We start from the raw sequence: 16,558 nt of genomic DNA, 5'->3' as shown, positions 1-16,558 counted from the left end.
CTCAGTAACTGAATATTTGAATCTCTTAAACAAAATCCTTGTCAAGTTCCTTGCTTGTTCGTATCCACAACTTCACACCACTATCGTTTCCCACTATTCTAAACTTCTTTTCAATGAAGAAAACGACATGCTTTCAGTTGTCATAAGTCCAAGTTGTATATCGACTCACAAAACTACATGTTGAAGTCCTCTGTGTTTTGTCAGTTTCGACTTTCTACGCGGTTTTTTCTTTGTAATATCCTCTTCATACAGTCAAGACAATACAGTTGTACAAGTAACTGCAGTTCCAAGATCATGTCAAACTACAAAAGCGATTTTTTGGGAAATCACTCATTAAATCTGCGGTGCTATTGATTTCATTTAGCAATCTGCTCTGGGTGATGCTTTCTTTTTTCTTTCACACTGTTGACGAAGGGACGATTTGTTATGCTGTTTGCACTTGTGAATTACTCTTCCTGCCGTAGAATGATGGATTTTCAGAATTCCATCAATTCTTTTAGTGATTTGCCACAACTCACATTTCTTACCCATCTTATTTGTTTACAGTCCACATGTAGCAACAATATCACACACAAACAACACTGCACAACAAAACTTTTGCCACTTGACACACTGTCCAAACAATGAGAAAGCAAAGAACAATCATAAAATGCTATTTACCTCAGCCTACACATTACAAATGCAATGCAGAATTCTTACTACAATAATTTACGAGACGCACTCAGTGCCATCTATCGAAAATACTAGTGATACACAAACAATTGACAAGCGATGTCCTACACCACAGGTGTCACAGATAACGCAAATGAACTATCCCACTCTTCATTTCCTTCTATTCCTCTTCTAACGGGCTGCAACTATGGTTTTCTGTGTAAGTTAGTTTAAGAATTGAGGTGTCGCTATTTTTTCTTTACAGAGTGTAAGTATTCCATGAAAATGAAATAGAAGTATAAGAATGTTGGTTTGAAAAATTGTGTAGTATAGTCAATTTGTTTCTTGAAAGTTCCAATACTAATAATTCGTCTACAAGGCTAGAAGTTCTTCAACTAATACATGCAGGAGGTAAGTTTGTGTAATATATTTGAAAATGCTTTCTTACGTGTATATGTTACGTATTTATATATTGTTTTTTCCTGCCTGCCATCTTTTCCTCTCTGAAAATGACCTTGCCATTTTTATCGCACACCTCAGAACACTGATTGGCTGGTCAGAATGGACTCAGCCAATCATAACAAACGAATAACCGTTGCTTAGTTCAGTGCTTTGTTGTCTAGTTTGAGTTGTTTAGGATAGTGAAGCTAATATGAGCCAGTTAAGTGTACCGTCGGTGAAGGGGCTAAGTGGCGTTCTTCATTTTTATAATTTTACTGGAGAGCAATCTAAAATGTCTCTTGAATGTTATTTCGTTCTCCTCATTTCAAAACAGGGTGGAAAAAATCATGATTTAAAAAAAAAACATTTTTGTTGATTTTTTTATTTAAATCGATTTTTTGATTTAAATCAAACCTTTCTCCTCGTAAGTTACAAGTCGCAAACTGAAGAAAAAGCATTAGGAATTAGTATTAAATGCTAATTATGCCATTTAAATGAAAGTATTAGGGTTGAATTTTGAATTAATCTCCAGTTGTTAACCTCTGTTAATCCCAAACAATGTTTCTTAACTCTTTTAAATTTTGGCTTTTTTTTTTAAAGGAAATTATGAACTTTCAGTCAAGCAGCTACATCATTATCCCTATTTATCCTAGGATCATGGTTCATACCTCATTCTCTTCAGAATAGAACAGCCTTTGAAACGGTATCATTCACATTTCCCTATCATGTCCCTGAAGCGGGAAATAGAGAGAACGGGATTTTTCTGATTTTTTTTTTCAAATTTTCATCCCCTCTGGACTCTCTTGTGTTAACGTACATATCTCAAAATCAACTGGGAAATACTAAGGGTTGTACTAAATGTGTGTATAAAATTTCAAGCTATCTTGAATACTGAGGGCGGGGAAAATATTTAACAATGAGCTAAGAACATCCCCACAATGCCCCAAATAACCCGCATGTAATATAAAAATTTACTCAGACATCTCTATTTATCCTAGGGTCGTGATTTGTACATTATTCTCTTCAGAATAAAAAAGATTTTCAATTGTACCATTCAAATGTCTCCATCGTGTATCTGGGGCGGAAAAATCACGAAAAAAGGGATTTTCTGTTAAAAATATCCTTTTTAGTTTTTACCTCTCTGGACCAACCCCCTGTTTTAAGGTAGAGATCTGAAACACTGAAAAATACTAAGGGGTGCATTGAATAAATGTGCAAAATTTCAATCTTCTAGGTGCAAAAGTAAGCCCGCGAAAAATAATATCCCCCAAATATCCCAGATTCCAGTATAAAAGAGGATATCAGGTGACAGTTTCCTGAAACATCCCTATTCATCCTAGGATCATGGTTCGTACGTCATTCTCTTTAGAATAGAACAGCCTTTCAAACGGTACCATTCGTATGTCTCCATCTGAATCGCGGAAAAAGCTATTTTGTTATTTATTTATTTATTTATTTTTTTACATTTTCCCCTCTGGACCCCCCTGTTTTCACGCAGAGATCTGAAAACATCTGAAAAATACTAAGGGGTGCACTGAACGAGTGTGCAAAATTTCAGCCTTTTGAATGCAAAATATAAATTTGCCAAAAAATAAGAATAGGCATAACAAAAAAATATCTTTTTAAATTTATGTCGTCATCACACACTATGGCCGTGTCCAAAAGTGCATAGTGCACACTTCGAGGATGCACACTCGAAGTCTACAAATGGAGTGCACAATAAATAGTGTACACCAGCCCCAGGAAACTCAAATGGAACCCGGATGAATACTGTTTTAGTTCAGATTTTGTTCATGTGAGATTTTTTGTCGCTAGTGTTGCTCACTCTCGCATACCGCTATTCTCTTGTTTCAGAAGGTAGCCATCCATCTTTATCGTTTTAGCGGGAATAGCAAATCCTGTATGTGATTACGGTTTGGTTTACTGTAGAACTCCCGTTTCGTATACTAATTTTATTTTATACAAGTGCTATTTTTGCGTCAAGTGCTAGTTTTGATTGTGACTTGTGCCGCGACTTAAGATAATTAGTGCGAACAATTTAATATTTTAATACAATTTTTCGACTTCAGAACAATAACTGGTCGTGGATTTTGTGTGTGTGTAAGCGTCTCGTGGAATTTATTTTATTTCATAGGGCCTAATGAATCAAAGCGCTGCGCAAGACTTTCATCAGCGTATAGATCGTATGTCAAGGGATCACTATTTTACAGGAAGAAAATGCTGCGATGTACCAGCTTGGATGTACCAGCACTTTTCCAGAAACTATGGTTTTTCGGTTCCCGAAGAACATTGCAAGGTAAGCAGTTGTAGTTTAATACTTGTAATTAGATACATGGATTTATATTTGTTGTTGTGAGGTTATAGTCAATAACCAGTACGGTATTCACAAAATTAATCCTAATAACTTTTATCAAAATTTTGTTGATTTCAGTTCTGTGTGCTTTAAGCAGTTTGGGTACACTCTACAATACACGCTCCAGCGGCGCATCGATAAGTAGGCACGCGTTAAAAGGATATAGTAGAAGGGTAGGGTAGAGTAAGTTAGAAGATAAGTACAGTGAGAGTAGAAATGGGTTAGCTTAAGATTAGGCATGTTTTGACCTATTTTTGTAAAATTAATAGAGTATAATTTCTCTTTTCTAAGTGACTGTACTAGCTGGAGCGGGCATTGTAAAGTTAACCCTATGGTTGTGTAAGGCACAGTAGAATAAAGATTAGTGTAAATGTAAGCTTAAAGGTGTGGAAATATAAAACAGGCCCTTTCATCTTCAAAGTGCAAGTTAAGAATAGGTGTACCAATAGAGAATCTTAATTTGGTTTACTTTAGGAGCACAAAATCATTATAGCTATAAACAGTATTTTTGAGCAACATTACTCAAATTCCCTAAAGAACTAATTGCACGAGATTTGCTCCGTGATACAAGCTAGGCGCTAATGCACGCTGGAGAAGAAATTACATTCAATTTTTAAAAAAATCAGTCCTAACTTTCGTAACGCTTCTACTCTACATTTTCAAAGCGGCTCTACTTATCGATAAGCAGTTGAAGCGTGTTTTCAATTAGGCCGCCGACGGATCTGAGTTGAGTTGATTTTGAGTTTAACGTCCCGTTCAGCAGCGAGGCTATATGAGACGTGGACCTGCTGATTAACGTGGAATCCGGACCACATGAGCTCCCGCCGCCGACGGATCTGAGGCGGCCGTTATAAATTGAGACACTTTATATATGTATGACAAAAAAAAAAGTCTTGCTTATAATTTAGGTATGATAAACTGATGTATTTGAATCAAAACTGAATGTAAATAACTCACATCCCAGTACCTTTAGAGTCATAACTCTCCGTACTATTTTCCAGCCTTCATTTCTTCAGGTTATTATGATCCCGTGCTGCGTCAAGAAATAATTCTCCTAGTTCCAATCTTCTAATCACTATGAACCAAACTTTGCCGAGAAAATGCCGTGTTTAAAAATATTATTTTAGTTTAATACCCGACGAATATTCTCTTAAAGAGACCGATGATTAATGAAAGTGAATGGTAGAAATACATTTTTGTGATTCAGCCAGGAATCAAACACGGGAACGCGCTAGCCACTACACCAGCATTGAGGACTAAAACGTAGTATTTATTAGGGTTTAATAAACCTCAATAAGAAAAATAACTCACCTGAACCTATATGGATTTTATCGAATTCACTTTAAGTCTCTGTGAGCGTGAAAAATTAAAATGTGCATATATGAAGATAATATATCGGTAGTTACAAACTTCACATTTTTTTTTTCTTCCCAGGTGGACTAGTATCTGGTATGCACACTTTTTTTTTTTCACAGAGTTTTGTGTTCAATTTCTGGGCGGATTAGCCTTGAAATTGATCACTCTGTGGTGGTTCAGATTTCATCTTGACCTTAACGTTAAACTTTAATAAATAAAAGCAACAATTTTCTTTCCAATGTTAGATCATTACTACAAGATTCTAGTAGTTGAATTCGTGCTTCTCTAGTGTTGAGCGTTTCTTTGTTAAAATTGAACGTACCTTTTCAGACCGAAGCTATATGAGACTTGGACCTACAGTTTAAGGTGAAATCGGAACCACCATGATGCGTTCAGATTTCAGTGCTCTTACATGGAATCGAACCTGAGAGCACATGCACCAAAGATTACGTTAGCCACTAGATTAGTAGGGAACGCTGGTAAGATGTATGGGAAATTTTCTTTCTTTTTTTTTATCTTGATCACATCTTATCACTTTGCTCCAAACAGTATAATTAAACTTCACACGTCTGAAGACCAAACGGTATCCAGGAACGATAAAGTCAACCTGTTTTCTCATTATAATGTAGTACAACTGTTATGTAGTGGCAACTTAAAGAAAATAAATATTTGAAAGCAATAACTATTATTGATCATAACGTATGGATGTCTAATGTTTATTACCTGTATATCAGTTTGTATCTTACAAATTATGTATATCGGATTTAATTCTGCCCATACGGTTAGCGTACGCAACTTCGGCGCGAGAGGTCCAGGTTCGATTGCTGATGTGAGTTCATATGGTTCTGATTTAACGTTAAGTTATAGATGCTTGTATCATGTAGCCCAGTTGCTGAAATGGATAGTATACTCTGAAGCAAAAAAACACGTAGTAAAAACTATTTCTGCATTATATGTACAAAATATGACAGTGATTTTGCAATTCATATTTCGTGATGCACCTTTTTTAATATTATAAATTAGAATTTAGAGAAAGGCATCTTCATTCTGCAATGTATAGTAATAACAAACAAATAAGAACAATGAGAATAGGAAATAACCTAAACTAGCCTTCTCCTTTGATCTGTTAGTTACATGGTCATGATTCGATTCTCTGTGAGAGACATTATAAAATTTGAATACCTCATTGTGGTTGTGGATTCCACCTGTAAATCCACGTCTCACAGAGGCTTGCTGCTGATTGGGCGCCAAACTTCAACAAGCTAAATTTTAAGTTACGTTTGTTGTGTATCTTATTGCTATATATTAAGCAAAATTAGAAACGATAGATATTTGAAGCTGAAAAGTGTTTTTCTGTTGCCACATCGTACGTAACCTGCTGAGACTATCTGCTGCAAGCACATATTAAATATATAGAGCTTTGGTGGCACTGGTATAGCGCTCACTATTGACATGTGGGGTTCCTGGCTCAATCCTACCTCCCGCCAAGTGAGGTTTGTAATGGACAAACGCCGTGTGCGTGGATTTTCTTGATGTGGTCCTGTTTCTTCCCACCTTCACATTTTTCGTTTCACTATTTCTGTCACTATCATCACTGTCTCTTAGCTTCAGAGCATAATCGTGGAATATTAAAAAGTATGCTGTCTTCACTAGGATTGATTTCTGAAGAGTACGTGTTACAAGATGGTAAAATTGGGATGTTGTGATCCTTTTGTAAGGGAATTCTCCACTTGTGATTGCCACCACGACGCTTATGATTGAGCTCTGTCTTGTTCACCTCAATTGTTACGCGACTTAGATTACATTGTGAGTAAAATATTGCACGTGTAAATTCAACTTTTTTGTGGGATTATAAGAATATTCGTATTAAATATTTGAAGCCAGTAGTGGTCATTGTAATTAATTTCTTTTTCGTATTATGAGCATAAGCAAATCATACCCAGCATGTTTTTCTCATTATAGTACTGGTAATGCTAATCATTACTTCGAAATTAGATATTATGTAGTCCTCTAATATTGTAGGTGGCAACATTCATTTACTATCCGGCTTTAAGCTTCTATATTCCGGGAGCCCTATTTTTGTTCACTAGTCCCTGATACTTTCGAGCATCTTGTTGTAATTTTAGATCTATTAACTTTTCCGAAGAAAAGTGATGATATACGCCTATTATCGGGATGAGCGGAGACCTATGTACCAGTTATTCCTAGTAGTGGAAAAAATATTTTATCGAGTATGATTCCCTTGAATGGGGCAAAAAATGTGAAACTTACTTGAAACTAAGTTAGGTCTAAATTTTGGCTGATGTGTTTGGTGAGCTTGTGAACCGTCCGATATCTTGAAAACATGACGAGAGAATAGCTGAAATTTGAAGCTTCCACTAACAAGTGTACGCTTCCTTTGGCATAGTTGCGTGTTTGTAACTGATGTGTTTGGATTATCTGGATATTTACGAGGCGCATCTCGTATATATCAATTGGAATGGAGATTGATGTCTTTAATTATTTTCTTCGGGTACTCAGATCAACAAAGAGAGTCAAAAGTAGATCAATAATCTTATAAGTTGGAACAGTTAAACAGGGTACATTTTGTGTGATAAGTTAAAGTGATAATAGCAAGTTTTGGCTTGTTTCATATTCCGATATTGTAATGATATTACAAGTAACAAAAGTATTTGTAATAAGCCACTTACCATGACTTTTTAAGCACTTACCATATTTTTGTTGTCTCTTTATTTTGACAGGTGTCAAAAATGGATAGAGGCAGCGAAGAATTCTCGGTGGTTAGAAGCAGCGAAGAATGCTTGATGTATAGAAGCAGCGAAGGAGGCTCAAAATGTAGTCAATTCATGTTCTAATTTAGTTGCGTTGAATGGGGATTTAGGGTTTCGTTCAGCAGTGAGAATATATGACACATTTGGACCTACAGCTTAAAGTGGGGGAAAATATATTTTTTTTTCAGTTTAACTCCCACGATTATACTATTTAAGCTAAGGCAATTGAGTTAAGCAAGTAAATGATGATGGAGAAGTTGGTGGAATGAGATGTGGAAGGAAACAGGAGTGCCCCGAGAAAACCAACGAACACGATGTTGTCCAACAAGCTTAACGTGGGATTCGAAACACTTGAGATCCTGCTAGGAGTCGAGCCAGGGTCATCCGCTGGACCTTCATTTAAAGAAGACGTTAACGGTTTTAATTGGCGTTTTTATTAAAGGTACAGTGCAAATGTAGTAGTTTTCAATAATGTTTTTTTTTTTATTTTGTAAATGTAGAAAATATGTTAACTATGATGTGTACAGTTTTTTAGTCTTTTTTTCTGTAATTTTCTGCACAGAAATTTTAGAATTAGAACAAATGTTATAGAACAACTGAACAAGTTTCAAAGTTATTTGTTTTACTTCCGCTTGTGAGTAAGAATAAGATTTTTAGACAGATTGATGAGCAGAACGTCTTTTTAAACGACACTGCATAGTTTTCAGTTTTATTCTGTGCCATAAGTTATTTTTGTAACGGGTACGTAACTATACAATCATAAAAACCTTTGTGTATTTATTTTGACTGATTAATTTAAAGAAGCCGAATAAGACAAAACATTAAATTTATCTGGTTGTCTAAAAAGTATTGAGCCTTTGAAGGCCACGATTGAGAAGATATTTATTGTGATTTATGAAAAAACATTCCTCATCATAATTTTATCTTTGTGGTTCCATAGTTTCTGGTCATAAAATTGTGACACGTCGTTTTCCCAAGTCTCTTTTAAAGCTAACTTGGCATCATTCAGAGTGTTCCGCAGAAATCAAAATAAATAATAATCTGTCTGTTCCAAGTCCTGCCTATATGGAGGAGGTATTAAAAACTCACAGCCAAGTTGTCTCGATTTTGTTAATGATGTATGCGCTGTCGTTGTCAGCGTTGTATACGGTACACTGTTTGTTGACCAGTTGCAGCAGTTTCTTGTAAATTGTTAGATATAATTGCGTTAATTGTCAACAGTACAGGTCGAGCTTATCGTTCTACCCAGCAGCAGCAGGTCGTGATGCTCGATGTTCTAATCTCAACAAACGCACAGTTTAACATTCATGTGCGGTCATGTGAAATTTGCCACCGTGGTTGTTGGAATTTTCCCCAAAATACCTAGTCGTCTTTTTTTATTTTCTTTCGGGGTGGGGTAAAGCTCACATAAGAACAACCACAATAAAACCACCTCCAAATATGTACTTCAAAACTTATATTCAAATGAGAACCTTAGTGCGATTATAATTACTTTCTCCCATCGTGTTTCTCAGCCCGTGTCTAGTTTCAAAATCGGCTTAAAATGTGTATTTAATAAGGAGATCTATAGAAAAGAGTACTATTGAGGAAAAAGATGTGAAAACCATCCTTAACGTTTTTTTTTTTTTTTTTTGCCTTCGATCAATTTTGTTGTAACTACTCAATTGTGCTCTCTAAGAAAAAAAAAAGGTTCCATTTCCTTTCTTTTTGTAGTATACATATTAATAGAAATAAATAAAATGTCTTTCTCCACTTGTCATTTAACTACAAATTAAAAATGTTCTTTAAAATGAAAACTATTAAAGCTCTACCTCTTATTTTTCTAATATTAATAAAAAAACTAACACAAGTGTTACTAAATATTTAGTGCTTTGATCAGTTTAATTTTATTAATGCTCTCTGATATTTCCAAATGTATAATCTAATATAAATAAGATAAAGACTTTGCTTGTTAGTCTATGTGTGTGACTGTATGTGACCTGGGAACCAGACGAAGCGTTTTTTTTTTCTTTCTTCTAAATTCGAACAGCGGGGGTGGTCTCACGGCAAGCGTTTACCGGGACATGTAAAAGTAGTAGAAAATGACCGATATTAGTGTTGATTTCAGTTTTCGCGGTCGCTGAAATCCACAGTGAAACTCCGATCGCATTAACTTCCAAATTCAACCCATTCAGCTGCGGGCCGGGATCACCGGGAAGGATACCGAGACATGTAAATATAATCCAAAATGATTGCGATGTCATGACTACTTACATGCCGATCTTGCTCGACTTTTGCCAAAAAAATACAATTCACTTTTGCCGGGATCTACCGCCCACTGCGAGGAGCATCTTGGCTGGCCTAATTTCCAGAACGAAGGCGATTGAACCATCTTTTGATTTGCTTTTGATAAGAGATCTTGACCATAAGCAATTAAATTTCTTCATTCAGCATTTGAACTTCTATCGAAATAAAACGTTAAAATGTACCACAGTTCTGAGGAAAATTCACTCATTTTCACGGTGTTATGCCTTACGCCTGATTATAAGAATTCCAACAGTTTTTACCCATCTATAGTTTCAAATGTGAGCTGTCAAATTGTTAGGCCTGATCCACTGCAACTCATATATCCTGAGATTTTAGGGATCTCGGTGCCGAAAGCTTAATGCTTTTTAGACTACCTAATATATTACTTAAAAAATAAATAAAGCTTCATTATTAATTTATATGTTTTTGATTGATAATTGGTTGTTTAATGGGGACGTCAGCAGTAAGGATATTTGTCCCCGTCACTGTATACATTTTTCTCTTCATTGCTTCTCATATTGTAGGTATTGATTTTTTTTTCTAAACGATTTTCTACTGATTAGTATAGATTTTTAGTGTTATACAGTATTTTGTACGCTATATATCTTTAAAATATTGAAGTAGCTGTTTTTTTTTAAAAAAAAAAAACTGGTTTAAGCAAAAAAAAAAAAAAAACAACAACAACAACGAAAAAGGCCTTAAATCGTATGGGCTTAATGGTGACGTTTCCACATATCAAATCATGTGCATTAGTTTTATCTCCTTTTCACCTTTTAATCAAGGCGTCCCATGTTCAATTCTCGGTCGAACCACAACCCTTCTTTCAAGTGTAAACCAAGTAGATGTTCGGTTGTCACTTAATCGAAAGTCTTCTTACCTCAGTATTACATTAGGATGCTAAGCCTAAACACATAACGAAACCAAATTGTATGCCTGAATGTCTGTTGTTTTATAAAGAAGCCAAGGTTGCTTAAATGTATAGGTAGAAATTGGCAAAAATTTATCGACTGCCTATAGCTTCCAAATATTAGCTGGGATTGGACTTTCAGTTTTAATTTAATTGAGTGATATCTGCATACTAAATTTGTAATTTAATACCTCAGTTTTAGCGTACTGCTTATGATACGTTGACCATAAAATTTTATATGCCAAGCAATAATGGGATTTTTCATTATTACTTTACATTTAAAGTAATAACGGGATTTTCCCAATGGCTAAGGCAAGAATTTCCCGATTTATATATAATTCTGTGTAATCGTTTCAATAGTGCAACTGTGTACCTTTTTGTCCTTCTGAAACGACTCTTGAATGTACAGGTATGTAAAGATCAGTACAAAGTTTTTTAAAATCCGGAGTCCTTCGTAAAAGCCGGCAGACTCATCGCATTTGTGACCAATTAGTCCCGGTTTCAAGTCCGAATGGAAAACAATTTCTTTCCGTTGTAAGCCGAGAAGCGGTTTGAATTCCGCTTTAAGCTTATGTGATTTCTTCCAGCATAACCCCGTTGCTGCATAATAACACCAAGGCGAAATAAACTTATTTCTGCTCATATGTAATATAAATATTTAGAGTAAATTATTTAAACCAAAAAAAAGTTTTTTGTTTTTTCAATAAAAACCCATGGTTTTTGCCAAGGTTGGCTGGTTTAAACCAGCTGTTTTTTTTTGTTTTTTTTTTTAAAGAAAAAACAATTGGTTTAAACCAAAAAAAAAAAACGAAAAATGCTTTACATCGTGTGAACTCCATGGTGACGTTTCCACATATCAAACTATCCGCATTACTTTTATCTACTTTTCACTTTTTAATCAGGGGGTCCCGTTTTCAATTCTCGGTCGAACCACAACCCATCTTTCAAGTAGCGATTTGAGGTGTTCCTTAAGCGAAAGTCTTCTCCGTGATAACCTTGGTATTTTATACGGATGTTAAGCCTAGGCATAAAATGAAATCAAATTATATATTTCTACTTGAATGAATGCCTGTTGTTTAATAAAGAAGCCAAGGTTGCTTAATTATATTGAAAGAAGTTGGCAAAATTTATCAACTGCCTACGTAGCTTCCAACATCGACTTGGATTTGACTTTGTTTTAATTTTATTGAATGATATTTACATACCAATTTTGTAATTTAATACCTCAGATTTAGCGGAGTAATTATGATACGTTGACCTTAAAATTTTACACATACAAATACATTTAAAGTAATAACAGGATTTTCCCAATGGCGAAGGCGGGAGTTTCCCGATTTTTATATATAATTCTGGTATAATGTTTTTACGTGTGTAACTGTTTATCTTTTTGTCCTTCTGAAATGACTCTTGACAATTGTATTAACAAGTAGGCCTATGTAAAGATCAGTACAACGTATTTTTATCAGGAGTCATTAGTGAGTGAGTCGGCAATCGCATTTGTAACCAGTTAGTCCCGGTTTCGTGTCCAAATGGACAATTTCTCTTGGATGTAAGTCGAGAAGCGGTTTGGATTCCGCTTTAAGCTTATGTGACCTCTTCCAGCATAACCTTGTTGTTGCATATTAACACCGAGGCGAAACAAACTAATTTCTGTCCATATCTATTATAAATACATAGAGTAAATTATTTAAACCAAAAAAACCTGGTTTTTTGTTCTTTTCAATAAAAACCCTCGTTTTAGTCAACCCTGGTATACATATTTCTTTGTAGATTTTACAGATTTGTGTCCTTTGTAACAAGATTTATATATGTATTGCAATCTTAATTTCAGGTGGAAATAATCAAAGATAATGTAAAGATTTTGTATCTGTAAAATTGAATAAAGGAAAGTAAAGCCAACAGTAATATGTAAAAAGTAAGTTTAAAACTATATTTTTTAAAAGTGCTTTTGTTATATAATAAGTGTGTAGTGCTAATGTGAAATAAAAGGAACTGTGATAATTTTGATTCTTTTTTACAATCGGTCCTGTCCCCTGATCATGATTTACTTCGGTACTCGAATAAAGGATCTTTATTATAATCTAGGTGCCTCATTACATAACAATATTCGCAGAGCTTGCGGATTGCAAAAAACAACTATAACTGCTCTACAGATTATCGCAACATAAAACTCAAATTTTACGTGACGTTAACGTAAACCAATAGATAGGAAAGAGCAAGCATAAAAAGACAGTTTTAGGTGAGAGTTTTTTTTTTTTTTTCACATCATGGTTATGCACTAAGACTAACGGAAGCACTGATGGTAATGGTTTAATCAAGAAATTTATGAAACAAGACAACTCCGAAAAAAGCGATGTCCACCACGAAGTTCACTTAGTGCGGGTTGGGATCGAACCATTGACCCCACGCACTAGAGATGAAAGTCTACCCAGTGCTTAAAGTGAGCCGGTATGAGCCGGTTATGCATCCGAAAGTTAGAAAATCGGCCGGTATGGCATACCGGCAAAAGTAACTGATTTAAATTGTAATTTGCGTGTAGAAAAAGAACAACACACTTTACACAGAAATAAGTACATGACGTTAGCATTGTCAAAAAAATATGTTCATTATATCAAAGATTTCGTTGCTGCTTCTTCGAAAGTAAATATCAATTCTCTATCACCCTATTCAATGTCAGAATTTGTGCTCTTGATTTTTTTTAACATTTATGCGAGCAATTCCATCCCCCTCAAACAGTTCTAACTACCATATCGCCCGCCTAAAATATTTAACCAGGATCAGCTCCTGGCATCGACAGGACTACTTTTTACATTCAAAATTATTCTTTTGACTTCTGTATTTACAATTATAAGAAAATTAGTGTTGACCACGACACGAGACGAGTCCAAATACCTGAAATTTTGAAGCTTTTGAAAATGGAAATGAGATTGGAAAGAATCATTAAATACTAGATGCTAGAGACGAGACGAAAGTGCCTACAAAGCCTTGAAAACGAGACGAAAAAGCAAATGGGCATATGCACTTAAAGACCACGTTGGATCACTATGTTATTGTAAATGCAATGTTTAAGTAAATGTACCATACGTGTTCTTCCACATTTAGTTCGCCGATATGGTCAAGCAAAATCTTCTCTTCTTCTTCTCTCTCTCTCTCTCCTTAATCATAGGTTGGTGGGGAACATAGGAATTTTAGAACTTTTCTCTTCCTTGGGAGATTTGTTTTATACTTTGATAAGGTCTCTTCTTCGTAACTGCGTCTAGATATTCTATCCTTGGTCTTCCTCTTCCTGATTTTCCTTCTGCCTTTCCCTCCATCAACACGGTGATCCAATTGGAATGTCGAGATGGCCAAACATGCTGTTTCTTCTTTTTCCTATTACCTTCATGATTTGTCGTCCTTCATTAGCTTCCCTTAGTACGTATTCTTTTTCCTTTCGGTCCATGTTATGCGCAGCAATCTGCGCCAACACCACATTTCAAATGCTCCAGCTTCGATATTTCAGCTTTTCCCAATGTCCACGTCTCTGATCCATAAAGCGCCACGCTTCATACCAGGGTCTTAATAAATCTTTTTCGAACGTCTAACGACACATTTCTTGATGTTAGCAGTCCTGAATGCTTGTTTAGCCTGCGCTATTCTTGAACTTACGTCTTTTTCACTTCTCCTAAATAGAGGAAAGTCTTAACATCTATTTTCTCTCCCTCTAGCCATACGTTTGCTTCTTCCTGTCTTGCTCTTGTGCACTTCATCACTTTGTTTTTTTTTTCTTATTTATCTTCATTTTGCACGTTTTTTCCAGTTGGTCGTTCAAGTTTGAAAGTGCTTCCTGTACGAATAAGTCCTTTTCATTCTCTGCTATCAGTGCTATGACATCAGCAAATCTTATTGTGCTGAAAACCTGGCCATTAACTTTTACTCCTTTCTCGTTTTTATCAAAGAATTCTTTCATAGCCTCTTCTATATATATATATTGAACAGGAGTCGTGAAAGTCAACATCCTTGCTCTACTCCTTTACTTATTCTTGCTTCCTTCTGATCTCTTCTTATAACAACCGTCTGGTTCCTGTAAAGTTGGTAGGCTTATATTATTCTTCTGTCTCTGTAATCCACCTTCAGGTTCTTCAATGTTCTCAACATGATATTCCAATCTACATTGTCAAAAGCTTTTTCTATATCTATAAATGCTATCACAATTGGTTTGTTTATTCTGACGTGCTGTTCCATGATTAGCCGTAGACACAGTATTGCTTCCTTTGTTCCCCTTTTTCTCCTGAATCCAAACTGGTCCTCCGATATTCTTCGAGTTTCTTTTCCATTCGTTGTGCGATAATTTTGCACAGTAATTTTTATGTATGGGAAAGCAAACATATTGTGTTCTTCGCATTTCCGTGCACTTTTTCTTTACGGGATAGGGAACAGTACGCTTTTCTCGAAGTCTCTTGGTACTTTCCCCGAGATGTAAATTTCATTAATAAGTTTAAATAGTTTCTTCTTTATTGTTATTCCGAGATTCTTAATAACTTCCGTTGGTATTTGCTCTATTTCTCGTTTTATAAATATTTATTTTTGTTAGGCTGATGATAGTGGGGAGTAAAACATTTACTATATTAGCCCTCACTCTCTCTCAATTTCTATAGATTTTTCACGTCAAAAGTGGTGCTAAAATGTTAGAAGTAGAGATGCTCTTTAGGGTTCTGTCACAATTACTGCTCTAAGTAGTCATATTTGTTTCATACCGTCACCTCATCTGATGTCACTTTAAGCACTGAGTCTACCACTGAGATACCGCATCACTCTGAGGAAGTTTTCAACACAATACGATGATGCTTTATAATTGATAAAATTTACGAATTTATCAGCTAAGGTAAGATATTTTAAGTATTCTTATCTATAGGACAATTTGTTCCTTGTAGACTATAGATAATACAAGTGCTTTTAGGGAATTATTGTCTAGCGATTATTTTAGTGTTGGGCTAGAAATCTGGCTTCGGGGCGCTATAACGATTATTTTTTGTAAAAAAATAGAGATTTAAAATCAACTGTCCTGCGCGTTCGAATGGAGTAGAATGCGTCTGAACAAGATATACCGAAAATGTTACTGCAAATAAAATATATATTGAAAACTGTAATTTTAACTAATGGTAAATAGCTACAACTACCTCCAAGTAGTCCTAATTTTGAAATTTTTCCGTTCACTCTGATTTCGAACGAAAGTTGTGTTAATATTATATCATAGTGTAAATGTTTAGTGTATGTAATATATATCATCATGTATTAAGAAATTGGTGCGAGATCGATAAAATTGAAACAATGAAAATGTGTGGCTGGTTAAAAGGTCTTTGGCTTTACGTTTTGATAGACTAATCAATTCCTATCCAAACCAGCCATAATTCAGTGTTCAGGGCCGTGCAGAGCCGATGGGAGAGGGACTGTAAGCATATTATTTACTCACCGGCGTTGTAACATGAAGGTCGGATTTCATTGCCAGGCTCTTTTTTTTTTTTTTTTTTAATGTGTTAGCATTTAGACAACCACGCGAAAAGAAATTTCTCCAAATTCTCAGTACATAAAATTATACGTATAGTGTATACACTAAACTCCTTTCTGCTCTTATTAATATAACTTTGGATTGAAATAATTGATTGGAGCTAAAATCTTGAAAATCACATGGTTTCGAATATTGAGTTTTATGGGGAAGTATTTATCTGGTTCGTGGTAGCTTCTTTTTCTAATGGAAGATATAAATAACAGTTTCTAAGCAGATCACGATGTTTCTATTTAAATGCCAATGTA

At 35.2% G+C, this 16,558-nt stretch overlaps 1 long non-coding RNA gene across 1 annotated transcript; it reads left to right on the top strand.

Annotated features, from left to right (window-relative positions):
* The first annotated feature begins 2,991 nt into the window (after positions 1 to 2,991).
* Positions 2,992 to 12,766, top strand: LOC145673912 (uncharacterized). The gene is made up of 2 exons (XR_014128845.1): positions 2,992 to 3,388; positions 7,543 to 12,766. It is a non-coding gene; the product is annotated as an uncharacterized LOC145673912 (long non-coding RNA).
* The last annotated feature ends 3,792 nt before the right edge of the window (positions 12,767 to 16,558 follow it).

The sequence above is a fragment of the Thermobia domestica genome, chromosome 17 (genome assembly GCF_964235325.1).
Source record: "Thermobia domestica chromosome 17, izTheDome1.hap1.1, whole genome shotgun sequence".
NCBI lineage: Eukaryota > Metazoa > Arthropoda > Insecta > Zygentoma > Lepismatidae > Thermobia > Thermobia domestica.
The sequence above is the reverse complement of the archived record's forward strand: the minus strand, read 5'-3'. Positions and strand labels throughout refer to the sequence as shown.